This window comes from Mytilus edulis, chromosome 4 (genome assembly GCF_963676685.1).
Source record: "Mytilus edulis chromosome 4, xbMytEdul2.2, whole genome shotgun sequence".
Taxonomy (NCBI): Eukaryota; Metazoa; Mollusca; class Bivalvia; order Mytilida; family Mytilidae; genus Mytilus; species Mytilus edulis.
In genome coordinates this window covers 57,032,937-57,056,108 of record NC_092347.1, presented here as the reverse complement: position 1 = coordinate 57,056,108, position 23,172 = coordinate 57,032,937, and positions in this window count along the sequence as shown.

Here is a 23,172-nt window from a genome sequence, read left to right as displayed (position 1 = left end):
GTATGTCTAATTGCGCCTTTTCTTTTTTTCTAGCAGGGCGCGACGCAGATTGAGGATTCCCAGGTATGTTTTCTGTTAAGACCTTTGTGTATGTCTAATTGCGCCTTTTCTTTTTTTCTAGCAGGGCGCGACGCAGATTGAGGATTCCCAGGTATGTTTTCTGTTAAGACCTTTGTGTATGTCTAATGGTTTCTTTTTTTTCCTTTAGGTCGTGTGGCCTTTTTTTTTTTTGCAGGGCGCGACGCAGATTGAGGATTCCCAGGTATGTTTTCTGTTAAGACCTTTGTGTATGTCTAATTGCGCTTTTTCTTTTTTTCTAGCAGGGCGCGACGCAGATTGAGGATTCCCAGGTATGTTTTCTGTTAAGACCTTTGTGTATGTCTAATTGCGCCTTTTCTTTTTTTCTAGCAGGGCGCGACGCAGATTGAGGATTCCCAGGTATGTTTTCTGTTAAGACCTTTGTGTACGTCTAATTGCGCTTTTTCTTTTCTTCTAGCAGGGCGCGACGCAGATTGAGGATTTCCAGGTATGTTTTCTGTTAAGACCTTTGTGTATGTCTAATTGCGCTTTTTCTTTTTTTCTAGCAGGGCGCGACGCAGATTGAGGATTCCCAGGTATGTTTTCTGTTAAGACCTTTGTGTATGTCTAATTGCGCCTTTTCTTTTTTTCTAGCAAGGCGCGATGCAGATTGAGGATTCCCAGGTATGTTTTCTGTTAAGACCTTTGTGTATGTCTAATTGCGCCTTTTCTTTTTTTCTAGCAGGGCGCGACGCAGATTGAGGATTCCCAGGTATGTTTTCTGTTAAGACCTTTGTGTATGTCTAATTGCGCCTTTTCTTTTTTTCTAGCAGGGCGCGACGCAGATTGAGGATTCCCAGGTATGTTTTCTGTTAAGACCTTTGTGTATGTCTAATTGCGCCTTTTCTTTTTTTCTAGCAGGGCGCGACGCAGATTGAGGATTCCCAGGTATGTTTTCTGTTAAGACCTTTGTGTATGTCTAATGGTTTCTTTTTTTTTCCTTTAGGTCGTGTGGCCTTTTTTTTTTTGCAGGGCGCGATGCAGATTGAGGATTCCCAGGTATGTTTTCTGTTAAGACCTTTGTGTATGTCTAATTGCGCCTTTTCTTTTTTTCTAGCAGGGCGCGCCGCAGATTGAGGATTCCCAGGTATGTTTTCTGTTAAGACCTTTGTGTATGTCTAATTGCGCTTTTTCTTTTTTTCTAGCAGGGCGCGACGCAGATTGAGGATTCCCAGGTATGTTTTCTGTTAAGACCTTTGTGTATGTCTAATTGCGCCTTTTCTTTTTTTCTAGCAGGGCGCGACGCAGATTGAGGATTCCCAGGTATGTTTTCTGTTAAGACCTTTGTGTATGTCTAATTGCGCCTTTTCTTTTTTTCTAGCAGGGCGCGACACAGATTGAGGATTCCCAGGTATGTTTTCTGTTAAGACCTTTGTGTATGTCTAATTACGCCTTTTCTTTTTTTCTAGCAGGGCGCGACGCTGATTGAGGATTCCCAGGTATGTTTTCTGTTAAGACCTTTGTGTATGTCTAATGGTTTCTTTTTTTTTCCTTTAGGTCGTGTGGCCTTTTTTTTTTGCAGGGCACGATGCAGATTGAGGATTCCCAGGTATGTTTTCTGTTAAGACCTTTGTGTATGTCTAATTGTGCTTTTCTTTTTTTCTAGCAGGGCGCGACGCAGATTGAGGATTCCCAGGTATGTTTTCTGTTAAGACCTTTGTGTTTGTCTAATTGCGCTTTTTCTTTTTTTCTAGCAGGGCGCGACGCAGATTGAGGATTCCCAGGTATGTTTTCTGTTAAGACCTTTGTGTATGTCTAATTGCGCCTTTTCTTTTTTTCTAGCAGGGCGCGACACAGATTGAGGATTCCCAGGTATGTTTTCTGTTAAGACCTTTGTGTATGTCTAATTGCGCTTTTTCTTTTTTTCTAGCAGGGCGCGACGCAGATTGAGGATTCCCAGGTATGTTTTCTGTTAAGACCTTTGTGTATGTCTAATTGCGCCTTTTCTTTTTCTCTAGCAGGGCGCGACGCAGATTGAGGATTCCCAGGTATGTTTTCTGTTAAGACCTTTGTGTATGTCTAATTGCACTTTTTCTTTTTTTCTCGCAGGGCGCGACGCAGATTGAGGATTCCCAGGTATGTTTTCTGTTAAGACCTTTGTGTATGTCTAATTGCGCCTTTTCTTTTTTTCTAGCAGGGCGCGACGCAGATTGAGGATTCCCAGGTATGTTTTCTGTTAAGACCTTTGTGTATGTCTAATGGTTTCTTTTTTTTTCCTTTAGGTCGTGTGGCCTTTTTTTTTTTTGCAGGGCGCGACGCAGATTGAGGATTCCCAGGTATGTTTTCTGTTAAGACCTTTGTGTATGTCTAATTGCGCTTTTTCTTTTTTTCTAGCAGGGCGCGACGCAGATTGAGGATTCCCAGGTATGTTTTCTGTTAAGACCTTTGTGTATGTCTAATTGCGCCTTTTCTTTTTTTCTAGCAGGGCGCGACGCAGATTGAGGATTCCCAGGTATGTTTTCTGTTAAGACCTTTGTGTATGTCTAATTGCGCCTTTTCTTTTTTTCTAGCAGGGCGCGACGCAGATTGAGGATTCCCAGGTATGTTTTCTGTTAAGACCTTTGTGTATGTCTAATGGTTTCTTTTTTTTTCCTTTAGGTCCTGTGGCCTTTTTTTTTTTTGCAGGGCGCGACGCAGATTGAGGATTCCCAGGTATGTTTTCTGTTAAGACCTTTGTGTTTGTCTAATTGCGCTTTTTCTTTTTTTCTAGCAGGGCGCGACGCAGATTGAGGATTCCCAGGTATGTTTTCTGTTAAGACCTTTGTGTATGTCTAATTGCGCCTTTTCTTTTTTTCTAGCAGGGCGCGACACAGATTGAGGATTCCCAGGTATGTTTTCTGTTAAGACCTTTGTGTATGTCTAATTGCGCTTTTTATTTTTTTCTAGCAGGGCGCGACGCAGATTGAGGATTCCCAGGTATGTTTTCTGTTAAGACCTTTGTGTATGTCTAATTGCGCCTTTTCTTTTTTTCTAGCAGGGCGCGACACAGATTGAGGATTCCCAGGTATGTTTTCTGTTAAGACCTTTGTGTATGTCTAATTGCGCTTTTTATTTTTTTCTAGCAGGGTGCGACGCAGATTGAGGATTCCCAGGTATGTTTTCTGTTAAGACCTTTGTGTATGTCTAATTGCGCCTTTTCTTTTTTTCTAGCAGGGCGCGACGCAGATTGAGGATTCCCAGGTATGATTTCTGTTAAGACCTTTGTGTATGTCTAATGGTTTCTTTTTTTTTCCTTTAGGTCGTGTGGCCTTTTTTTTTTTTGCAGGGCGCGACGCAGATTGAGGATTCCCAGGTATGTTTTCTGTTAAGACCTTTGTGTATGTCTAATTGCGCCTTTTCTTTTTTTCTAGCAGGGCGCGACGCAGATTGAGGATTCCCAGGTATGTTTTCTGTTAAGACCTTTGTGTATGTCTAATTGCGCCTTTTCTTTTTTCTAGCAGGGCGCGACGCAGATTGAGGATTCCCAGGTATGTTTTCTGTTAAGACCTTTGTGTATGTCTAATTGCGCCTTTTCTTTTTTTCTAGCAGGGCGCGACGCAGATTGAGGATTCCCAGGTATGTTTTCTGTTAAGACCTTTGTGTATGTCTAATGGTTTCTTTTTTTTTCCTTTAGGTCGTGTGGCCTTTTTTTTTTTTGCAGGGCGCGACGCAGATTGAGGATTCCCAGGTATGTTTTCTGTTAAGACCTTTGTGTATGTCTAATTGCGCCTTTTCTTTTTTTCTAGCAGGGCGCGACGCAGATTGAGGATTCCCAGGTATGTTTTCTGTTAAGACCTTTGTGTATGTCTAATTGCGCTTTTTCTTTTTTTCTAGCAGGGCGCGACGCAGATTGAGGATTCCCAGGTATGTTTTCTGTTAAGACCTTTGTGTATGTCTAATTGCGCCTTTTCTTTTTTTCTAGCAGGGCGCGACGCAGATTGAGGATTCCCAGGTATGTTTTCTGTTAAGACCTTTGTGTATGTCTAATTGCGCCTTTTCTTTTTTTCTAGCAGGGCGCGACGCAGATTGAGGATTCCCAGGTATGTTTTCTGTTAAGACCTTTGTGTATGTCTAATTGCGCCTTTTCTTTTTTTCTAGCAGGGCGCGACACAGATTGAGGATTCCCAGGTATGTTTTCTGTTAAGACCTTTGTGTATGTCTAATTGCGCTTTTTATTTTTTTCTAGCAGGGTGCGACGCAGATTGAGGATTCCCAGGTATGTTTTCTGTTAAGACCTTTGTGTATGTCTAATTGCGCCTTTTCTTTTTTTCTAGCAGGGCGCGACGCAGATTGAGGATTCCCAGGTATGTTTTCTGTTAAGACCTTTGTGTATGTCTAATTGCGCCTTTTCTTTTTTTCTAGCAGGGCGCGACGCAGATTGAGGATTCCCAGGTATGTTTTCTGTTAAGACCTTTGTGTATGTCTAATGGTTTCTTTTTTTTTCCTTTAGGTCGTGTGGCCTTTTTTTTTTTTGCAGGGCGCGACGCAGATTGAGGATTCCCAGGTATGTTTTCTGTTAAGACCTTTGTGTATGTCTAATTGCGCCTTTTCTTTTTTTCTAGCAGGGCGCGACGCAGATTGAGGATTCCCAGGTATGTTTTCTGTTAAGACCTTTGTGTATGTCTAATTGCGCCTTTTCTTTTTTCTAGCAGGGCGTGACGCAGATTGAGGATTCCCAGGTATGTTTTCTGTTAAGACCTTTGTGTATGTCTAATTGTGCTTTTCTTTTTTTCTAGCAGGGCGCGTCGCAGATTGAGGATTCCCAGGTATGTTTTCTGTTAAGACCTTTGTGTTTGTCTAATTGCGCTTTTTCTTTTTTTCTAGCAGGGCGCGACGCAGATTGAGGATTCCCAGGTATGTTTTCTGTTAAGACCTTTGTGTATGTCTAATTGCGCCTTTTCTTTTTTTCTAGCAGGGCGCGACACAGATTGAGGATTCCCAGGTATGTTTTCTGTTAAGACCTTTGTGTATGTCTAATTGCGCTTTTTATTTTTTTCTAGCAGGGCGCGACGCAGATTGAGGATTCCCAGGTATGTTTTCTGTTAAGACCTTTGTGTATGTCTAATTGCGCCTTTTCTTTTTTTCTAGCAGGGCGCGACGCAGATTGAGGATTCCCAGGTATGTTTTCTGTTAAGACCTTTGTGTATGTCTAATTGCACTTTTTCTTTTTTTCTAGCAGGGCGCGACGCAGATTGAGGATTCCCAGGTATGTTTTCTGTTAAGACCTTTGTGTATGTCTAATTGCGCCTTTTCTTTTTTTCTAGCAGGGCGCGACGCAGATTGAGGATTCCCAGGTATGTTTTCTGTTAAGACCTTTGTGTATGTCTAATGGTTTCTTTTTTTTTCCTTTAGGTCGTGTGGCCTTTTTTTTTTTTGCAGGGCGCGACGCAGATTGAGGATTCCCAGGTATGTTTTCTGTTAAGACCTTTGTGTATGTCTAATTGCACTTTTTCTTTTTTTCTAGCAGGGCGCGAGGCAGATTGAGGATTCCCAGGTATGTTTTCTGTTAAGACCTTTGTGTATGTCTAATTGCACCTTTTCTTTTTTTCTAGCAGGGCGCGACGCAGATTGAGGATTCCCAGGTATGTTTTCTGTTAAGACCTTTGTGTATGTCTAATGGTTTCTTTTTTTTTCCTTTAGGTCGTGTGGCCTTTTTTTTTTTTGCAGGGCGCGACGCAGATTGAGGATTCCCAGGTATGTTTTCTGTTAAGACCTTTGTGTATGTCTAATTGCGCCTTTTCTTTTTTTCTAGCAGGGCGCGACGCAGATTGAGGATTCCCAGGTATGTTTTCTGTTAAGACCTTTGTGTATGTCTAATTGCGCCTTTTCTTTTTTCTAGCAGGGCGCGACGCAGATTGAGGATTCCCAGGTATGTTTTCTGTTAAGACCTTTGTGTATGTCTAATTGCGCCTTTTCTTTTTTTCTAGCAGGGCGCGACGCAGATTGAGGATTCCCAGGTATGTTTTCTGTTAAGACCTTTGTGTATGTCTAATGGTTTCTTTTTTTTTCCTTTAGGTCGTGTGGCCTTTTTTTTTTTTGCAGGGCGCGACGCAGATTGAGGATTCCCAGGTATGTTTTCTGTTAAGACCTTTGTGTATGTCTAATTGCGCCTTTTCTTTTTTTCTAGCAGGGCGCGACGCAGATTGAGGATTCCCAGGTATGTTTTCTGTTAAGACCTTTGTGTATGTCTAATTGCGCCTTTTCTTTTTTCTAGCAGGGCGCGACGCAGATTGAGGATTCCCAGGTATGTTTTCTGTTAAGACCTTTGTGTATGTCTAATTGCGCCTTTTGTTTTTTTCTAGCAGGGCGCGACGCAGATTGAGGATTCCCAGGTATGTTTTCTGTTAAGACCTTTGTGTATGTCTAATTGCACTTTTTCTTTTTTTCTAGCAGGGCGCGACGCAGATTGAGGATTCCCAGGTATGTTTTCTGTTAAGACCTTTGTGTATGTCTAATTGCGCCTTTTCTTTTTTTCTAGCAGGGCGTGACGCAGATTGAGGATTCCCAGGTATGTTTTCTGTTAAGACCTTTGTGTATGTCTAATTGCGCCTTTTCTTTTTTCTAGCAGGGCGTGACGCAGATTGAGGATTCCCAGGTATGTTTTCTGTTAAGACCTTTGTGTATGTCTAATTGCGCCTTTTCTTTTTTTCTAGCAGGGCGCGACGCAGATTGAGGATTCCCAGGTATGTTTTCTGTTAAGACCTTTGTGTATGTCTAATGGTTTCTTTTTTTTTCCTTTAGGTCGTGTGGCCTTTTTTTTTTTTTGCAGGGCGCGACGCAGATTGAGGATTCCCAGGTATGTTTTCTGTTAAGACCTTTGTGTATGTCTAATTGCGCCTTTTCTTTTTTTCTAGCAGGGCGCGACACAGATTGAGGATTCCCAGGTATGTTTTCTGTTAAGACCTTTGTGTATGTCTAATTGCGCTTTTTATTTTTTTCTAGCAGGGTGCGACGCAGATTGAGGATTCCCAGGTATGTTTTCTGTTAAGACCTTTGTGTATGTCTAATTGCGCCTTTTCTTTTTTTCTAGCAGGGCGCGACGCAGATTGAGGATTCCCAGGTATGTTTTCTGTTAAGACCTTTGTGTATGTCTAATTGCGCCTTTTCTTTTTTTCTAGCAGGGCGCGACACAGATTGAGGATTCCCAGGTATGTTTTCTGTTAAGACCTTTGTGTATGTCTAATTGCGCTTTTTATTTTTTTCTAGCAGGGTGCGACGCAGATTGAGGATTCCCAGGTATGTTTTCTGTTAAGACCTTTGTGTATGTCTAATTGCGCCTTTTCTTTTTTTCTAGCAGGGCGCGACGCAGATTGAGGATTCCCAGGTATGTTTTCTGTTAAGACCTTTGTGTATGTCTAATTGCGCCTTTTCTTTTTTTCTAGCAGGGCGCGACGCAGATTGAGGATTCCCAGGTATGTTTTCTGTTAAGACCTTTGTGTATGTCTAATGGTTTCTTTTTTTTTCCTTTAGGTCGTGTGGCCTTTTTTTTTTTTGCAGGGCGCGACGCAGATTGAGGATTCCCAGGTATGTTTTCTGTTAAGACCTTTGTGTATGTCTAATTGCGCCTTTTCTTTTTTTCTAGCAGGGCGCGACGCAGATTGAGGATTCCCAGGTATGTTTTCTGTTAAGACCTTTGTGTATGTCTAATTGCGCCTTTTCTTTTTTCTAGCAGGGCGCGACGCAGATTGAGGATTCCCAGGTATGTTTTCTGTTAAGACCTTTGTGTATGTCTAATTGCGCCTTTTGTTTTTTTCTAGCAGGGCGCGACGCAGATTGAGGATTCCCAGGTATGTTTTCTGTTAAGACCTTTGTGTATGTCTAATTGCACTTTTTCTTTTTTTCTAGCAGGGCGCGACGCAGATTGAGGATTCCCAGGTATGTTTTCTGTTAAGACCTTTGTGTATGTCTAATTGCGCCTTTTCTTTTTTTCTAGCAGGGCGTGACGCAGATTGAGGATTCCCAGGTATGTTTTCTGTTAAGACCTTTGTGTATGTCTAATTGCGCCTTTTCATTTTTCTAGCAGGGCGCGACGCAGATTGAGGATTCCCAGGTATGTTTTCTGTTAAGACCTTTGTGTATGTCTAATTGCGCCTTTTCTTTTTTTCTAGCAGGGCGCGACGCAGATTGAGGATTCCCAGGTATGTTTTCTGTTAAGACCTTTGTGTATGTCTAATGGTTTCTTTTTTTTTCCTTTAGGTCGTGTGGCCTTTTTTTTTTTTTGCAGGGCGCGACGCAGATTGAGGATTCCCAGGTATGTTTTCTGTTAAGACCTTTGTGTATGTCTAATTGCGCCTTTTCTTTTTTTCTAGCAGGGCGCGACACAGATTGAGGATTCCCAGGTATGTTTTCTGTTAAGACCTTTGTGTATGTCTAATTGCGCTTTTTATTTTTTTCTAGCAGGGTGCGACGCAGATTGAGGATTCCCAGGTATGTTTTCTGTTAAGACCTTTGTGTATGTCTAATTGCGCCTTTTCTTTTTTTCTAGCAGGGCGCGACGCAGATTGAGGATTCCCAGGTATGTTTTCTGTTAAGACCTTTGTGTATGTCTAATTGCGCCTTTTCTTTTTTTCTAGCAGGGCGCGACACAGATTGAGGATTCCCAGGTATGTTTTCTGTTAAGACCTTTGTGTATGTCTAATTGCGCTTTTTATTTTTTTCTAGCAGGGTGCGACGCAGATTGAGGATTCCCAGGTATGTTTTCTGTTAAGACCTTTGTGTATGTCTAATTGCGCCTTTTCTTTTTTTCTAGCAGGGCGCGACGCAGATTGAGGATTCCCAGGTATGTTTTCTGTTAAGACCTTTGTGTATGTCTAATTGCGCCTTTTCTTTTTTCTAGCAGGGCGCGACGCAGATTGAGGATTCCCAGGTATGTTTTCTGTTAAGACCTTTGTGTATGTCTAATTGCGCCTTTTCTTTTTTTCTAGCAGGGCGCGACGCATTTTGAAGATTCCCAGGTATGTTTTCTGTTAAGACCTTTGTGTATGTCTAATTGCACTTTTTCTTTTTTTCTAGCAGGGCGCGACGCAGATTGAGGATTCCCAGGTATGTTTTCTGTTAAGACCTTTGTGTATGTCTAATTGCGCCTTTTCTTTTTTTCTAGCAGGGCGCGACGCAGATTGAGGATTCCCAGGTATGTTTTCTGTTAAGACCTTTGTGTATGTCTAATGGTTTCTTTTTTTTTCCTTTAGGTCGTGTGGCCTTTTTTTTTTTTGCAGGGCGCGACGCAGATTGAGGATTCCCAGGTATGTTTTCTGTTAAGACCTTTGTGTATGTCTAATTGCGCCTTTTCTTTTTTTCTAGCAGGGCGCGACGCAGATTGAGGATTCCCAGGTATGTTTTCTGTTAAGACCTTTGTGTATGTCTAATTGCGCCTTTTCTTTTTTCTAGCAGGGCGCGACGCAGATTGAGGATTCCCAGGTATGTTTTCTGTTAAGACCTTTGTGTATGTCTAATTGCGCCTTTTCTTTTTTTCTAGCAGGGCGCGACGCAGATTGAGGATTCCCAGGTATGTTTTCTGTTAAGACCTTTGTGTATGTCTAATGGTTTCTTTTTTTTTCCTTTAGGTCGTGTGGCCTTTTTTTTTTTTGCAGGGCGCGACGCAGATTGAGGATTCCCAGGTATGTTTTCTGTTAAGACCTTTGTGTATGTCTAATTGCGCCTTTTCTTTTTTTCTAGCAGGGCGCGACGCAGATTGAGGATTCCCAGGTATGTTTTCTGTTAAGACCTTTGTGTATGTCTAATTGCGCCTTTTCTTTTTTTTTCCTTTAGGTCGTGTGGCCTTTTTTTTTTTTGCAGGGCGCGACGCAGATTGAGGATTCCCAGGTATGTTTTCTGTTAAGACCTTTGTGTATGTCTAATTGCGCCTTTTCTTTTTTTCTAGCAGGGCGCGACACAGATTGAGGATTCCCAGGTATGTTTTCTGTTAAGACCTTTGTGTATGTCTAATTGCGCTTTTTATTTTTTTCTAGCAGGGCGCGACGCAGATTGAGGATTCCCAGGTATGTTTTCTGTTAAGACCTTTGTGTATGTCTAATTGCGCCTTTTCTTTTTTTCTAGCAGGGCGCGACGCATTTTGAAGATTCCCAGGTATGTTTTCTGTTAAGACCTTTGTGTATGTCTAATTGCACTTTTTCTTTTTTTCTAGCAGGGCGCGACGCAGATTGAGGATTCCCAGGTATGTTTTCTGTTAAGACCTTTGTGTATGTCTAATTGCGCCTTTTCTTTTTTTCTAGCAGGGCGCGACGCAGATTGAGGATTCCCAGGTATGTTTTCTGTTAAGACCTTTGTGTATGTCTAATGGTTTCTTTTTTTTCCTTTAGGTTGTGTGGCCTTTTTTTTTTTTGCAGGGCGCGACGCAGATTGAGGATTCCCAGGTATGTTTTCTGTTAAGACCTTTGTGTATGTCTAATTGCGCCTTTTCTTTTTTTTTCCTTTAGGTCGTGTGGCCTTTTTTTTTTTTGCAGGGCGCGACGCAGATTGAGGATTCCCAGGTATGTTTTCTGTTAAGACCTTTGTGTATGTCTAATTGCGCCTTTTCTTTTTTTCTAGCAGGGCGCGACACAGATTGAGGATTCCCAGGTATGTTTTCTGTTAAGACCTTTGTGTATGTCTAATTGCGCTTTTTATTTTTTTCTAGCAGGGCGCGACGCAGATTGACGATTCCCAGGTATGTTTTCTGTTAAGACCTTTGTGTATGTCTAATTGCGCCTTTTCTTTTTTTCTAGCAGGGCGCGACGCATTTTGAAGATTCCCAGGTATGTTTTCTGTTAAGACCTTTGTGTATGTCTAATTGCACTTTTTCTTTTTTTCTAGCAGGGCGCGACGCAGATTGAGGATTCCCAGGTATGTTTTCTGTTAAGACCTTTGTGTATGTCTAATTGCGCCTTTTCTTTTTTTCTAGCAGGGCGCGACGCAGATTGAGGATTCCCAGGTATGTTTTCTGTTAAGACCTTTGTGTATGTCTAATGGTTTCTTTTTTTTCCTTTAGGTCGTGTGGCCTTTTTTTTTTTTGCAGGGCGCGACGCAGATTGAGGATTCCCAGGTATGTTTTCTGTTAAGACCTTTGTGTATGTCTAATTGCGCCTTTTCTTTTTTTCTAGCAGGGCGCGACACAGATTGAGGATTCCCAGGTATGTTTTCTGTTAAGACCTTTGTGTATGTCTAATTGCGCCTTTTCTTTTTTCTAGCAGGGCGCGACGCAGATTGAGGATTCCCAGGTATGTTTTCTGTTAAGACCTTTGTGTATGTCTAATTGCGCCTTTTCTTTTTTTCTAGCAGGGCGCGACGCAGATTGAGGATTCCCAGGTATGTTTTCTGTTAAGACCTTTGTGTATGTCTAATGGTTTCTTTTTTTTTCCTTTAGGTCGTGTGGCCTTTTTTTTTTTTGCAGGGCGCGACGCAGATTGAGGATTCCCAGGTATGTTTTCTGTTAAGACCTTTGTGTATGTCTAATTGCGCCTTTTCTTTTTTTCTAGCAGGGCGCGACGCAGATTGAGGATTCCCAGGTATGTTTTCTGTTAAGACCTTTGTGTATGTCTAATTGCGCCTTTTCTTTTTTCTAGCAGGGCGCGACGCAGATTGAGGATTCCCAGGTATGTTTTCTGTTAAGACCTTTGTGTATGTCTAATTGCGCCTTTTCTTTTTTTCTAGCAGGGCGCGACGCAGATTGAGGATTCCCAGGTATGTTTTCTGTTAAGACCTTTGTGTATGTCTAATGGTTTCTTTTTTTTTCCTTTAGGTCGTGTGGCCTTTTTTTTTTTTGCAGGGCGCGACGCAGATTGAGGATTCCCAGGTATGTTTTCTGTTAAGACCTTTGTGTATGTCTAATTGCGCTTTTTCTTTTTTTCTAGCAGGGCGCGACGCAGATTAAGGATTCCCAGGTATGTTTTCTGTTAAGACCTTTGTGTATGTCTAATTGCGCTTTTTATTTTTTTCTAGCAGGGCGCGACGCAGATTGAGGATTCCCAGGTATGTTTTCTGTTAAGACCTTTGTGTATGTCTAATTGCGCCTTTTCTTTTTTTCTAGCAGGGCGCGACGCAGATTGAGGATTCCCAGGTATGTTTTCTGTTAAGACCTTTGTGTATGTCTAATTGCACTTTTTCTTTTTTTCTAGCAGGGCGCGACGCAGATTGAGGATTCCCAGGTATGTTTTCTGTTAAGACCTTTGTGTATGTCTAATTGTGCTTTTCTTTTTTTCTAGCAGGGCGCGACGCAGATCGAGGATTCCCAGGTATGTTTTCTGTTAAGACCTTTGTGTTTGTCTAATTGCGCTTTTTCTTTTTTTCTAGCAGGGCGCGACGCAGATTGAGGATTCCCAGGTATGTTTTCTGTTAAAACCTTTGTGTATGTCTAATTGCGCCTTTTCTTTTTTTCTAGCAGGGCGCGACACAGATTGAGGATTCCCAGGTATGTTTTCTGTTAAGACCTTTGTGTATGTCTAATTGCACTTTTTATTTTTTTCTAGCAGGGCGCGACGCAGATTGAGGATTCCCAGGTATGTTTTCTGTTAAGACCTTTGTGTATGTCTAATTGCGCCTTTTCTTTTTTTCTAGCAGGGCGCGACGCAGATTGAGGATTCCCAGGTATGTTTTTTGTTAAGACCTTTGTGTATGTCTAATTGCACTTTTTCTTTTTTTCTAGCAGGGCGCGACGCAGATTGAGGATTCCCAGGTATGTTTTCTGTTAAGACCTTTGTGTATGTCTAATTGCGCCTTTTCTTTTTTTCTAGCAGGGCGCGACGCAGATTGAGGATTCCCAGGTATGTTTTCTGTTAAGACCTTTGTGTATGTCTAATTGCGCCTTTTCTTTTTTTCTAGCAGGGCGCGACGCAGATTGAGGATTCCCAGGTATGTTTTCTGTTAAGACCTTTGTGTATGTCTAATGGTTTCTTTTTTTTCCTTTAGGTCGTGTGGCCTTTTTTTTTTTTGCAGGGCGCGACGCAGATTGAGGATTCCCAGGTATGTTTTCTGTTAAGACCTTTGTGTATGTCTAATTGCGCCTTTTCTTTTTTTCTAGCAGGGCGCGACACAGATTGAGGATTCCCAGGTATGTTTTCTGTTAAGACCTTTGTGTATGTCTAATTGCGCCTTTTCTTTTTTCTAGCAGGGCGCGACGCAGATTGAGGATTCCCAGGTATGTTTTCTGTTAAGACCTTTGTGTATGTCTAATTGCGCCTTTTCTTTTTTTCTAGCAGGGCGCGACGCAGATTGAGGATTCCCAGGTATGTTTTCTGTTAAGACCTTTGTGTATGTCTAATGGTTTCTTTTTTTTTCCTTTAGGTCGTGTGGCCTTTTTTTTTTTTGCAGGGCGCGACGCAGATTGAGGATTCCCAGGTATGTTTTCTGTTAAGACCTTTGTGTATGTCTAATTGCGCCTTTTCTTTTTTTCTAGCAGGGCGCGACGCAGATTGAGGATTCCCAGGTATGTTTTCTGTTAAGACCTTTGTGTATGTCTAATTGCGCCTTTTCTTTTTTCTAGCAGGGCGCGACGCAGATTGAGGATTCCCAGGTATGTTTTCTGTTAAGACCTTTGTGTATGTCTAATTGCGCCTTTTCTTTTTTTCTAGCAGGGCGCGACGCAGATTGAGGATTCCCAGGTATGTTTTCTGTTAAGACCTTTGTGTATGTCTAATGGTTTCTTTTTTTTTCCTTTTGGTCGTGTGGCCTTTTTTTTTTTTGCAGGGCGCGACGCAGATTGAGGATTCCCAGGTATGTTTTCTGTTAAGACCTTTGTGTATGTCTAATTGCGCCTTTTCTTTTTTTCTAGCAGGGCGCGACGCAGATTGAGGATTCCCAGGTATGTTTTCTGTTAAGACCTTTGTGTATGTCTAATTGCGCCTTTTCTTTTTTCTAGCAGGGCACGACGCAGATTGAGGATTCCCAGGTATGTTTTCTGTTAAGACCTTTGTGTATGTCTAATTGCGCCTTTTCTTTTTTTCTAGCAGGGCGCGACGCAGATTGAGGATTCCCAGGTATGTTTTCTGTTAAGACCTTTGTGTATGTCTAATGGTTTCTTTTTTTTTCCTTTAGGTCGTGTGGCCTTTTTTTTTTTGCAGGGCGCGACGCAGATTGAGGATTCCCAGGTATGTTTTCTGTTAAGACCTTTGTGTATGTCTAATTGCGCCTTTTCTTTTTTTCTAGCAGGGCGCGACGCAGATTGAGGATTCCCAGGTATGTTTTCTGTTAAGACCTTTGTGTATGTCTAATTGCGCCTTTTCTTTTTTTCTAGCAGGGCGCGACACAGATTGAGGATTCCCAGGTATGTTTTCTGTTAAGACCTTTGTGTATGTCTAATTGCGCTTTTTATTTTTTTCTAGCAGGGCGCGACGCAGATTGAGGATTCCCAGGTATGTTTTCTGTTAAGACCTTTGTGTATGTCTAATTGCGCCTTTTCTTTTTTTCTAGCAGGGCGCGACGCATTTTGAAGATTCCCAGGTATGTTTTCTGTTAAGACCTTTGTGTATGTCTAATTGCACTTTTTCTTTTTTTCTAGCAGGGCGCGACGCAGATTGAGGATTCCCAGGTATGTTTTCTGTTAAGACCTTTGTGTATGTCTAATTGCGCCTTTTCTTTTTTTCTAGCAGGGCGCGACGCAGATTGAGGATTCCCAGGTATGTTTTCTGTTAAGACCTTTGTGTATGTCTAATGGTTTCTTTTTTTTTCCTTTAGGTCGTGTGGCCTTTTTTTTTTTTGCAGGGCGCGACGCAGATTGAGGATTCCCAGGTATGTTTTCTGTTAAGACCTTTGTGTATGTCTAATTGCGCCTTTTCTTTTTTTCTAGCAGGGCGCGACGCAGATTGAGGATTCCCAGGTATGTTTTCTGTTAAGACCTTTGTGTATGTCTAATTGCGCCTTTTCTTTTTTCTAGCAGGGCGCGACGCAGATTGAGGATTCCCAGGTATGTTTTCTGTTAAGACCTTTGTGTATGTCTAATTGCGCCTTTTCTTTTTTTCTAGCAGGGCGCGACGCAGATTGAGGATTCCCAGGTATGTTTTCTGTTAAGACCTTTGTGTATGTCTAATGGTTTCTTTTTTTTCCTTTAGGTCGTGTGGCCTTTTTTTTTTTTGCAGGGCGCGATGCAGATTGAGGATTCCCAGGTATGTTTTCTGTTAAGACCTTTGTGTATGTCTAATTGCGCCTTTTCTTTTTTCTAGCAGGGCGCGACGCAGATTGAGGATTCCCAGGTATGTTTTCTGTTAAGACCTTTGTGTATGTCTAATTGCGCCTTTTCTTTTTTTCTAGCAGGGCGCGACGCAGATTGAGGATTCCCAGGTATGTTTTCTGTTAAGACCTTTGTGTATGTCTAATTGCGCCTTTTCTTTTTTTCTAGCAGGGCGCGACGCAGATTGAGGATTCCCAGGTATGTTTTCTGTTAAGACCTTTGTGTATGTCTAATGGTTTCTTTTTTTTTCCTTTAGGTCGTGTGGCCTTTTTTTTTTTTGCAGGGCGCGACGCAGATTGAGGATTCCCAGGTATGTTTTCTGTTAAGACCTTTGTGTATGTCTAATTGCGCTTTTTCTTTTTTTCTAGCAGGGCGCGACGCAGATTAAGGATTCCCAGGTATGTTTTCTGTTAAGACCTTTGTGTATGTCTAATTGCGCCTTTTCTTTTTTTCTAGCAGGGCGCGACACAGATTGAGGATTCCCAGGTATGTTTTCTGTTAAGACCTTTGTGTATGTCTAATTGCGCTTTTTATTTTTTTCTAGCAGGGCGCGACGCAGATTGAGGATTCCCAGGTATGTTTTCTGTTAAGACCTTTGTGTATGTCTAATTGCGCCTTTTCTTTTTTTCTAGCAGGGCGCGACGCAGATTGAGGATTCCCAGGTATGTTTTCTGTTAAGACCTTTGTGTATGTCTAATTGCACTTTTTCTTTTTTTCTAGCAGGGCGCGACGCAGATTGAGGATTCCCAGGTATGTTTTCTGTTAAGACCTTTGTGTATGTCTAATTGCACTTTTTATTTTTTTCTAGCAGGGCGCGACGCAGATTGAGGATTCCCAGGTATGTTTTCTGTTAAGACCTTTGTGTATGTCTAATTGCGCCTTTTCTTTTTTTCTAGCAGGGCGCGACGCAGATTGAGGATTCCCAGGTATGTTTTCTGTTAAGACCTTTGTGTATGTCTAATTGCGCCTTTTCTTTTTTTCTAGCAGGGCGCGACACAGATTGAGGATTCCCAGGTATGTTTTCTGTTAAGACCTTTGTGTATGTCTAATTGCGCTTTTTATTTTTTTCTAGCAGGGCGCGACGCAGATTGAGGATTCCCAGGTATGTTTTCTGTTAAGACCTTTGTGTATGTCTAATTGCGCCTTTTCTTTTTTTCTAGCAGGGCGCGACGCAGATTGAGGATTCCCAGGTATGTTTTCTGTTAAGACCTTTGTGTATGTCTAATTGCACTTTTTCTTTTTTTCTAGCAGGGCGCGACGCAGATTGAGGATTCCCAGGTATGTTTTCTGTTAAGACCTTTGTGTATGTCTAATTGCGCCTTTTCTTTTTTTCTAGCAGGGCGCGACGCAGATTGAGGATTCCCAGGTATGTTTTCTGTTAAGACCTTTGTGTATGTCTAATGGTTTCTTTTTTTTTCCTTTAGGTCGTGTGGCCTTTTTTTTTTTTGCAGGGCGCGACGCAGATTGAGGATTCCCAGGTATGTTTTCTGTTAAGACCTTTGTGTATGTCTAATTGCGCCTTTTCTTTTTTTCTAGCAGGGCGCGACGCAGATTGAGGATTCCCAGGTATGTTTTCTGTTAAGACCTTTGTGTATGTCTAATTGCGCCTTTTCTTTTTTCTAGCACGGCGCGACGCAGATTGAGGATTCCCAGGTATGTTTTCTGTTAAGACCTTTGTGTATGTCTAATTGTGCCTTTTCTTTTTTTCTAGCAGGGCGTGACGCAGATTGAGGATTCCCAGGTATGTTTTCTGTTAAGACCTTTGTGTATGTCTAATTGCGCCTTTTCTTTTTTTCTAGCAGGGCGCGACGCAGATTGAGGATTCCCAGGTATGTTTTCTGTTAAGACCTTTGTGTATGTCTAATTGTGCTTTTCTTTTTTTCTAGCAGGGCGCGACGCAGATTGAGGATTCCCAGGTATGTTTTCTGTTAAGACCTTTGTGTTTGTCTAATTGCGCTTTTTCTTTTTTTCTAGCAGGGCGCGACGCAGATTGAGGATTCCCAGGTATGTTTTCTGTTAAGACCTTTGTGTATGTCTAATTGCGCCTTTTCTTTTTTTCTAGCAGGGCGCGACACAGATTGAGGATTCCCAGGTATGTTTTCTGTTAAGACCTTTGTGTATGTCTAATTGCGCTTTTTATTTTTTTCTAGCAGGGACGACGCAGATTGAGGATTCCCAGGTATGTTTTCTGTTAAGACCTTTGTGTATGTCTAATTGCGCCTTTTCTTTTTTTCTAGCAGGGCGCGACGCAGATTGAGGATTCCCAGGTATGTTTTCTGTTAAGACCTTTGTGTATGTCTAATTGCACTTTTTCTTTTTTTCTAGCAGGGCGCGACGCAGATTGAGGATTCCCAGGTATGTTTTCTGTTAAGACCTTTGTGTATGTCTAATTGCGCCTTTTCTTTTTTTCTAGCAGGGCGCGACGCAGATTGAGGATTCCCAGGTATGTTTTCTGTTAAGACCTTTGTGTATGTCTAATGGTTTCTTTTTTTTTCCTTTAGGTCGTGTGGCCTTTTTTTTTTTTGCAGGGCGCGACGCAGATTGAGGATTCCCAGGTATGTTTTCTGTTAAGACCTTTGTGTATGTCTAATTGCACTTTTTCTTTTTTTCTAGCAGGGCGCGACGCAGATTGAGGATTCCCAGGTATGTTTTCTGTTAAGACCTTTGTGTATGTCTAATTGCGCCTTTTCTTTTTTTCTAGCAGGGCGCGACGCAGATTGAGGATTCCCAGGTATGTTTTCTGTTAAGACCTTTGTGTATGTCTAATGGTTTCTTTTTTTTTCCTTTAGGTCGTGTGGCCTTTTTTTTTTTTGCAGGGCGCGACGCAGATTGAGGATTCCCAGGTATGTTTTCTGTTAAGACCTTTGTGTATGTCTAATTGCGCCTTTTCTTTTTTTCTAGCAGGGCGCGACGCAGATTGAGGATTCCCAGGTATGTTTTCTGTTAAGACCTTTGTGTATGTCTAATTGCGCTTTTTATTTTTTTCTAGCAGGGTGCGACGCAGATTGAGGATTCCCAGGTATGTTTTCTGTTAAGACCTTTGTGTATGTCTAATTGCGCTTTTTATTTTTTTCTAGCAGGGTGCGACGCAGATTGAGGATTCCCAGGTATGTTTTCTGTTAAGACCTTTGTGTATGTCTAATTGTGCTTTTCTTTTTTTCTAGCAGGGCGCGACGCAGATTGAGGATTCCCAGGTATGTTTTCTGTTAAGACCTTTGTGTATGTCTAATTGCACTTTTTCTTTTTTTCTAGCAGGGCGCGACGCAGATTGAGGATTCCCAGGTATGTTTTCTGTTAAGACCTTTGTGTATGTCTAATTGCGCCTTTTCTTTTTTTCTAGCAGGGCGCGACACAGATTGAGGATTCCCAGGTATGTTTTCTGTTAAGACCTTTGTGTATGTCTAATTGCGCTTTTTATTTTTTTCTAGCAGGGACGACGCAGATTGAGGATTCCCAGGTATGTTTTCTGTTAAGACCTTTGTGTATGTCTAATGGTTTCTTTTTTTTTCCTTTAGGTCCTGTGGCCTTTTTTTTTTTTGCAGGGCGCGACGCAGATTGAGGATTCCCAGGTATGTTTTCTGTTAAGACCTTTGTGTATGTCTAATTGCGCCTTTTCTTTTTTTCTAGCAGGGCGCGACGCAGATTGAGGATTCCCAGGTATGTTTTCTGTTAAGACCTTTGTGTATGTCTAATTGCACTTTTTCTTTTTTTCTAGCAGGGCGCGACGCAGATTGAGGATTCCCAGGTATGTTTTCTGTTAAGACCTTTGTGTATGTCTAATTGCGCCTTTTCTTTTTTTCTAGCAGGGCGCGACGCAGATTGAGGATTCCCAGGTATGTTTTCTGTTAAGACCTTTGTGTATGTCTAATGGTTTCTTTTTTTTTCCTTTAGGTCGTGTGGCCTTTTTTTTTTTTGCAGGGCGCGACGCAGATTGAGGATTCCCAGGTATGTTTTCTGTTAAGACCTTTGTGTATGTCTAATTGCACTTTTTCTTTTTTTCTAGCAGGGCGCGACGCAGATTGAGGATTCCCAGGTATGTTTTCTGTTAAGACCTTTGTGTATGTCTAATTGCGCCTTTTCTTTTTTTCTAGCAGGGCGCGACGCAGATTGAGGATTCCCAGGTATGTTTTCTGTTAAGACCTTTGTGTATGTCTAATGGTTTCTTTTTTTTTCCTTTAGGTCGTGTGGCCTTTTTTTTTTTTGCAGGGCGCGACGCAGATTGAGGATTCCCAGGTATGTTTTCTGTTAAGACCTTTGTGTATGTCTAATTGCGCCTTTTCTTTTTTTCTAGCAGGGCGCGACGCAGATTGAGGATTCCCAGGTATGTTTTCTGTTAAGACCTTTGTGTATGTCTAATTGCGCTTTTTATTTTTTTCTAGCAGGGTGCGACGCAGATTGAGGATTCCCAGGTATGTTTTCTGTTAAGACCTTTGTGTATGTCTAATTGCGCTTTTTATTTTTTTCTAGCAGGGTGCGACGCAGATTGAGGATTCCCAGGTATGTTTTCTGTTAAGACCTTTGTGTATGTCTAATTGCGCCTTTTCTTTTTTTCTAGCAGGGCGCGACGCAGATTGAGGATTCCCAGGTATGTTTTCTGTTAAGACCTTTGTGTATGTCTAATTGCACTTTTTCTTTTTTTCTAGCAGGGCGCGACGCAGATTGAGGATTCCCAGGTATGTTTTCTGTTAAGACCTTTGTGTATGTCTAATTGCGCCTTTTCTTTTTTTCTAGCAGGGCGCGACGCAGATTGAGGATTCCCAGGTATGTTTTCTGTTAAGACCTTTGTGTATGTCTAATTGCGCCTTTTCTTTTTTTCTAGCAGGGCGCGACGCAGATTGAGGATTCCCAGGTATGTTTTCTGTTAAGACCTTTGTGTATGTCTAATGGTTTCTTTTTTTTTCCTTTAGGTCCTGTGGCCTTTTTTTTTTTTGCAGGGCGCGACGCAGATTGAGGATTCCCAGGTATGTTTTCTGTTAAGACCTTTGTGTATGTCTAATTGCGCCTTTTCTTTTTTTCTAGCAGGGCGCGACGCAGATTGAGGATTCCCAGGTATGTTTTCTGTTAAGACCTTTGTGTATGTCTAATTGCGCCTTTTCTTTTTTCTAGCAGGGCGTGACGCAGATTGAGGATTCCCAGGTATGTTTTCTGTTAAGACCTTTGTGTATGTCTAATTGCGCCTTTTCTTTTTTTCTAGCAGGGCGCGACGCAGATTGAGGATTCCCAGGTATGTTTTCTGTTAAGACCTTTGTGTATGTCTAATTGTGCTTTTCTTTTTTTCTAGCAGGGCGCGACGCAGATTGAGGATTCCCAGGTATGTTTTCTGTTAAGACCTTTGTGTTTGTCTAATTGCGCTTTTTCTTTTTTTCTAGCAGGGCGCGACGCAGATTGAGGATTCCCAGGTATGTTTTCTGTTAAGACCTTTGTGTATGTCTAATTGCGCCTTTTCTTTTTTTCTAGCAGGGCGCGACACAGATTGAGGATTCCCAGGTATGTTTTCTGTTAAGACCTTTGTGTATGTCTAATTGCGCTTTTTATTTTTTTCTAGCAGGGCGCGACGCAGATTGAGGATTCCCAGGTATGTTTTCTGTTAAGACCTTTGTGTATGTCTAATTGCGCCTTTTCTTTTTTTCTAGCAGGGCGCGACGCAGATTGAGGATTCCCAGGTATGTTTTCTGTTAAGACCTTTGTGTATGTCTAATTGCACTTTTTCTTTTTTTCTAGCAGGGCGCGACGCAGATTGAGGATTCCCAGGTATGTTTTCTGTTAAGACCTTTGTGTATGTCTAATTGCGCCTTTTCTTTTTTTCTAGCAGGGCGCGACGCAGATTGAGGATTCCCAGGTATGTTTTCTGTTAAGACCTTTGTGTATGTCTAATGGTTTCTTTTTTTTTCCTTTAGGTCGTGTGGCCTTTTTTTTTTTTGCAGGGCGCGACGCAGATTGAGGATTCCCAGGTATGTTTTCTGTTAAGACCTTTGTGTATGTCTAATTGCACTTTTTCTTTTTTTCTAGCAGGGCGCGACGCAGATTGAGGATTCCCAGGTATGTTTTCTGTTAAGACCTTTGTGTATGTCTAATTGCGCCTTTTCTTTTTTTCTAGCAGGGCGCGACGCAGATTGAGGATTCCCAGGTATGTTTTCTGTTAAGACCTTTGTGTATGTCTAATGGTTTCTTTTTTTTTCCTTTAGGTCGTGTGGCCTTTTTTTTTTTTGCAGGGCGCGACGCAGATTGAGGATTCCCAGGTATGTTTTCTGTTAAGACCTTTGTGTATGTCTAATTGCGCCTTTTCTTTTTTTCTAGCAGGGCGCGACGCAGATTGAGGATTCCCAGGTATGTTTTCTGTTAAGACCTTTGTGTATGTCTAATTGCGCCTTTTCTTTTTTCTAGCAGGGCGCGACGCAGATTGAGGATTCCCAGGTATGTTTTCTGTTAAGACCTTTGTGTATGTCTAATTGCGCCTTTTCTTTTTTTCTAGCAGGGCGCGACGCAGATTGAGGATTCCCAGGTATGTTTTCTGTTAAGACCTTTGTGTATGTCTAATGGTTTCTTTTTTTTTCCTTTAGGTCGTGTGGCCTTTTTTTTTTTTGCAGGGCGCGACGCAGATTGAGGATTCCCAGGTATGTTTTCTGTTAAGACCTTTGTGTATGTCTAATTGCGCCTTTTCTTTTTTTCTAGAAGGGCGCGACGCAGATTGAGGATTCCCAGGTATGTTTTCTGTTAAGACCTTTGTGTATGTCTAGTTGCGCCTTTTCTTTTTTCTAGCAGGGCGCGACGCAGATTGAGGATTCCCAGGTATGTTTTCTGTTAAGACCTTTGTGTATGTCTAATTGCGCCTTTTCTTTTTTTCTAGCAGGGCGCGACGCAGATTGAGGATTCCCAGGTATGTTTTCTGTTAAGACCTTTGTGTATGTCTAATGGTTTCTTTTTTTTTCCTTTAGGTCGTGTGGCCTTTTTTTTTTTGCAGGGCGCGACGCAGATTGAGGATTCCCAGGTATGTTTTCTGTTAAGACCTTTGTGTATGTCTAATTGCGCTTTTTCTTTTTTTCTAGCAGGGCGCGACGCAGATTGAGGATTCCCAGGTATGTTTTCTGTTAAGACCTTTGTGTATGTCTAATTGCGCCTTTTCTTTTTTTCTAGCAGGGCGCGACGCAGATTGAGGATTCCCAGGTATGTTTTCTGTTAAGACCTTTGTGTATGTCTAATTGCGCCTTTTCTTTTTTTCTAGCAGGGCGCGACGCAGATTGAGGATTCCCAGGTATGTTTTCTGTTAAGACCTTTGTGTATGTCTAATTGCGCCTTTTCTTTTTTTCTAGCAGGGCGCGACGCAGATTGAGGATTCCCAGGTATGTTTTCTGTTAAGACCTTTGTGTATGTCTAATTGCACTTTTTCTTTTTTTCTAGCAGGGCGCGACGCAGATTGAGGATTCCCAGGTATGTTTTCTGTTAAGACCTTTGTGTATGTCTAATTGCGCTTTTTATTTTTTTCTAGCAGGGTGCGACGCAGATTGAGGATTCCCAGGTATGTTTTCTGTTAAGACCTTTGTGTATGTCTAATTGCGCTTTTTATTTTTTTCTAGCAGGGTGCGACGCAGATTGAGGATTCCCAGGTATGTTTTCTGTTAAGACCTTTGTGTATGTCTAATTGCGCCTTTTCTTTTTTTCTAGCAGGGCGCGACGCAGATTGAGGATTCCCAGGTATGTTTTCTGTTAAGATCTTTGTGTATGTCTAATTGCACTTTTTCTTTTTTTCTAGCAGGGCGCGACGCAGATTGAGGATTCCCAGGTATGTTTTCTGTTAAGACCTTTGTGTATGTCTAATTGCGCCTTTTCTTTTTTTCTAGCAGGGCGCGACGCAGATTGAGGATTCCCAGGTATGTTTTCTGTTAAGACCTTTGTGTATGTCTAATGGTTTCTTTTTTTTTCCTTTAGGTCCTGTGGCCTTTTTTTTTTTTGCAGGG